This window comes from Nuphar pumila, chromosome 5 (assembly GCF_984573655.1).
Source record: "Nuphar pumila chromosome 5, dmNupPumi1.hap1.1, whole genome shotgun sequence".
Taxonomy (NCBI): Eukaryota; Viridiplantae; Streptophyta; class Magnoliopsida; order Nymphaeales; family Nymphaeaceae; genus Nuphar; species Nuphar pumila.
The window spans coordinates 82652893-82658569 of NC_143253.1; the positions used below are offsets into that span (position 1 = coordinate 82652893).

A 5677-nucleotide genomic window follows, 5' to 3' on the forward strand; every position below is an offset into this window, starting at 1 on the left:
ACCACGGGCAGACAGCAAAAGGAAAGATATTTCTCGAAATTTTCATCAATTACTCTGTACACACCGTGCTCTTCCACGTGGTCAATGTGCCGCCCACATACAATCTATTGCTCGGGCGCACTTGGATCCATAATACCAACGTTGTTCCTTCAACTCTTCATCAGTGCATCAAGTGGTCGAAGGGAGGCATGATCACTACGGTCCTAGGAGAGGATCCAGAAGAGCGACTCCCGCAGCCGATGATTCCCCGTCCTACTTTCACTGTCGACATCCCGAGCATCCGGGAAGTCGATGAAATCAATTTAAGTGAAAGCTTGGATATGTTGAAGCTGAAAGAAGTCCAGCCAACAGAAAATGTTGCAACAGTGGTCTAGTGGCATGGTATTCCATGAGATTTGGGAGACCCGTGGCGTGGTATACTATACAAGTCTCGTTGTAGTATAGTGGTGAGTATTCCCGCCTATCACGCGGGTGACCCGGGTTCGATCCCCGGCAACGGCGCCAAAAATTTGATGTCTTCTTTGAAATCGTTGCAATTTTGAAAAGATTTTTATATGTAAAACATGTGAAAACCAGACATCAAATAATAAAAACCGGTTCTCACTAGTGGATGAGACCGGGTCGAACTCAGGGAACGGGAATATTTCGTATTCAAACACACAAATCTAAACTAATCTTTATTGCCGTATTATTAAAATGTAAAATGTACGAGAAAAGTAAAACAACTAACTATTACAACAAATGAATACCCTTCGCAGAGGGCGAAAAGTGCAATATTTACAAACCCAATTAACTTCCTAATTCTAAAAATAAAAGCAAAAATCTTCTACTCTTGTGCTTCCTCGTGTCACGTAATCATTTCCGCTCCAATCTCATGCAATTCTGCACAAATCAAATGAACACAAGCAGTACACAAGATAGAAGTAAAAACTATATTAAGCAAATTATACTAATTAATTGCTTAAAAACATGAAAGAATTCTAATGACAATTAAAACTATATTTAACAATTGACACTTAACCAAATTTCAACTCACTAATACTTAAACTACATGAAATCTAACTATTTCAATTAACTAATAGTGAAGACAATTAACAACTAACACTTCCTCAACAAAACATGAAAAACACACGATTAAGGAATTGAATCAAGGACTTGATATGAAACAAGAAGACTAGTAAACTGAAAATAGCATAAAAAGGAATTGTAAAAACAGATATTTGGTAAAAAACATATTTAAAAACAGGAATTACATGTAATGAAAGACAGGAAACCTAAATAAATTGAATTCAGGAGATGAAAAACAAGGAATTACTAAAATAAAAAAATTGAAGAAAAACTAAATGTAAAGGAAGACATGAGAATTTTCAGAAAACACGATAATCAATGTTAACCAGGTACTATCTGTAATAATATATATATATATATATATATATATATATATATATATATATATATATATATATTTGAAAAATGTTACAGGAAACTGAGATCTAATTCAGTAAGCAATCAGAAAAACAAAACAAACTAACTAACATTACAATTGAAATGAAATGTGTACTAAAACAGGAAATCCTAAAATGACTAAATTGGAAATAGTCTATGAGAAAAAAAACAACAATAAGAAATCGGCTAAAAATACTGAATGAAGAAATAAAAAACAAAATTGCAACAGTGTGTGCAGTAAGAATGAATGACAAGTATTAATGAATGAGAGATCTGAAATCAAATGCTAAACAACAATGATAAGCTTCAAATGCTAAAAACAAACACAGAATATTAATGAACGAATGATAAACTTCATTACAGAATTTTTTATAGACTAAAATATGCAAAGAAATGAGAAAATGCTACGAATGAATATGCAATTAGCAGAAAAAAATAAGGTAAAACAGGAAGCACACTGAATTGAATGACCTTAGAACAAAAGAAAAACGAGATTAAACGATGAATGGAAACAGAAAATGAAAAACAACGATGAATCAAAGAAGGATCAGAAATTCAAATGATTAACAAAATTTGTAAAAACAGAGAAACAGAAATCCTATGATGAATGAAAAAAATTATGATGAACCAGAATTGGAAATCAAACAAAACAAATCTAAAATTGAACAAGATTAAAACAGGGATGATCAAAATGAAAGAAGAAGAAAATGAGGCATAAAAAAAAATAGACGATGCTTAAACATTTTTTTCGTGGATTCTTTTCTCAATTAAACTAATCCTATGGCTACAGCAAGAAAGAAGAAGAAGACGATTAAGAAACTTACCATGATTTGAAAAGGATTGGAAGGATTAGGGAAGAATGGCCTCCACCTCGTGCGCTGCCGCCGATTGAAGAAGCTCTGCAACCGGACTGGAAAAAGAGAATAGGAGCAAGGGAAGAAGGAGGAAAGAAGAAATGTAAAAGCTGGGAAAGAGGAATCCGGCGATTGAAAAAAAAAGCAAAGGCAGAAAACCAGAGGAGGAAGGGAAGCTTTGGCGCCAAATGGTGAGAGACCCTGATTTCTCTTTTTTTTGGGTTTTTAAAGAGCTCAAACCGGTTGGAACCTGTTTGTAACAAAAATTATTCAGTTTCAAAAATTCCAAACCGGTTCCAGCCGGTTTGGTTTTTATTATTTTTTTCAATTTTCTTATTAGAAATACAAACCGGTTCATGCTGGTTTGTATTATTATTATTTTTTTTTTCAGTTTTCCTTTAATTTTCAAAAATTACAAACCATATAATGGTTTGTTTTTATTATTATTTTTTTTTCATTTTTATTTTCAAAAGTAAAGAAAACCGTATAAATCGGTTTATTATGAAAATTTTCAAAAACAAAACTATTTATTTATAAAACTAATCTAACTATATATTTTTTTTTCTTTTTAATAAAACTAAAACCAAATTACAAAAACTAAAATAGCATAAAAATGTAAAATAAAACTATTTTTCATGCATTTTCTATTTTTAAATCATTTTAGCACATTTACTCAAAAACTAACATAAAATTGGGTTTTTAAAACATTATTTTATAAAATCATGCATATTTAAATGTTAATTAACCCTGATTTATATGCATGATCACATGGACCTCACTTCTTCAAGTTAGGTGGGTGCCTCGACTGCACTTCTTTCCAGAATCACCCTCTTTTCCATTAATTCTCAAAAGCTAAGAAAGGGTTTGATCTTCTGATGAAGCACGATTATCAGCCCTTCAGGGGCCTGGGCAGGAATGAAGATGACATTCTGGAGCCGATCGTCCCCGCTTGGCATATTGAAGGTACAGGCTTGGGTTTCACGGGTCAATCGTCCGGCAGGAAGACCACCTTTGTCAAAGGAGCCCAGTGAAGAAGACAATGCCAGTGTTTTCTGTTTTTCTTTCCCTTTTGAGTCATCTTGTAAGGGGCAAAAGATCTGCCCCAATTTTCTTTCTTTTCTTCTATCGTCTGTAAATATCAAAGTTACTTAAATCAATGAAATTTTGATTCCTATTTCTCATCTTGGTGTACACAAATTCTTGCTTATATCCCTTTTTCATAATTGTCATTCTTTGTTTTTGTACAAAAGGCTATTTCCAAAAACCTTTTATCCTTTTCTCAAAAAACCTTCCTTACGATTTCACGGGATTGCCGGGATCATGGCTCCTAAATCGCTCAAGAAGCTCATCATCAATACCAATTTTTATCAAAATAAATCCAAACCGGCCAGAATTTGCAAGGCAAAGGCAGGGGCAGAAGTCAGCAAAGCGACAGAGCAGATCGAAGAGTTGGCAGAATTTGACTCAACGATTCAAGATTTGCCAGAATTCGCCAGTATTCAGAAGTAGGATGAACCATGGCCATTGGTTCAAGACCCAACAGAGGATGTCAACATCGGTTCGAAAGATGATCCGAAAATCCTCAAGATTGGTTCCAGCTTGAATTCGGACGAGAAGGAAAGGCTCGTCTACTTCCTCAAACAGCACCAGGAAGTCTTCGCTTGGACTTATAAGGATATGCCAGACCTAGATCCCAAGTTGGTTGAGCACCGCCTCGTGTTGAAGCCAGATTGCAAGCCAATCAAGCAAAAACTCAGAAAAATGGATCCCCGAGTAGCGCCGCAAGTTAAAGAAGGACTTGAAGAATTGTTAAAGGCAGGATTCATTCAGACCATTGAATACCCAGACTGGTTGGCAAACATCGTAGCGGTTCCCAAAAAGAATGGCAAAGTCCGGATCTGTATTGATTTCAGAGATCTGAACAAAGCAACCCCGAAGGATGATTATCCACTCCCTAACATCGATCTTTTGATCCACAGCACGGCAGGCCATGCCATGTTTTCCTTTATGGATGGATACTCAGGCTATAATCAGATCAAATTGGCCGCTTGTGACCAATCCAAAACTTCCTTCACCACGCCTTGGGGTACATTTTGCTATACAGTCATGCCGTTTGGGCTCAAGAATGCTGGGGCAACCTATCAGAGAGCAATGGCAGTTATCTTTCATGACCAGATGCACAAGAACATGGATGCCTATGTTCTTGACATCCTGGTCAAGTCCAAAGAAGGAGAGGACCATCTTGACGCTCTCGGCCAAGTCTTTGAAAGACTTATCCTCTATAAATTGAGACTCAATCCACAAAAATGCGTCTTCAGAGTGGAGTCAGGCAAACTGCTTGGCTACATGATCAGCAAGAAAGGCATAGAAGTAGATCCTGCCAAGGCAAAGGCGATAATTGATATGCCGCCTCCCACTAATCTTAAAAAGCTGCGAAGCCTTCAAGGTCGCATCCAATCAATTCAGCGTTTCATCTCTAATTTGGGGATGCGAATCCTTCAATCACTTGTTGAGAAAAGAAGTGAAGTTTGAGTGGGGATCAGAATGTCAGCTCTTATTTGAGCGCATCAAGAAGTATCTCCTCAATCCACCTGTTTTGAAGCCACCATAACTCGGAAAACCCCTCCTTTTATATATTTTCGTCAACCATAATGCTTGCGGCAGATTTCTTGCACAGTACGAGGAAGGCAGTCGGATAGAGCATGCCATCTACTACATCAGCAAGACTTTCATCAATTATGAGAAGAGGTATTCTCAGATGAAAGACATGTCTTGCCTTAGTATGGATGTGTCAGAAGCTTAGACATCATCTGTTGGCATCAGAAATCAAAATTCTGTCAAGACTTAACCCTCTCAAGTACATCCTTGAGCAGCCTTTCCTTACTGGACGGATTACAAAATGGCAAGTCCTCCTGATGCAGTACGATTTGGAATATGTTTCTCAGAAGTCAGTCAAGGGTCAGTCCATCGCAGATCAGCTGACAGATTTCTCGTTGACAAAAAAGATCAAAGCCGAAGACGATTTCCCTGACGACCACATCTGCAGTGTTCAGGAATCCCCAGTTTGGACTCTATTCTTTGATGGAGCCCGAAATATGTCTGGTATAGGGATCGGGATCTTGCTAATCACTCCTGAAAAGGAGATGCTCCCTTATTCCCTCAAGCTCGACTTCCAATGTACTCATAATATGGCAGAGTATGAAGCTCTAATACAAGGCCTCAAGATTTTGCAAGACTTTGGTGTCAAGAGAGTACATGCCTTTGGCAACTCATTGCTTGTTATAAGCCAAGTTAATGCTGAATGGCAAGTCAAGGATTCAAAGTTAATCCCTTATCAAAAGATTGCCTTAGCTTTCATAGGCAACTTTGAAGAGTTT

The 5677-nt window shown here is 37.0% G+C and overlaps 1 non-coding gene across 1 annotated transcript; it reads left to right on the plus strand.

Moving 5' to 3' along the window:
* Positions 1 to 427: 427 nt before the first annotated feature.
* Positions 428 to 501, plus strand: TRNAD-AUC (transfer RNA aspartic acid (anticodon AUC)). The gene has a single exon. It is a non-coding gene; the product is annotated as a tRNA-Asp (tRNA).
* Positions 502 to 5677: the final 5176 nt, after the last annotated feature.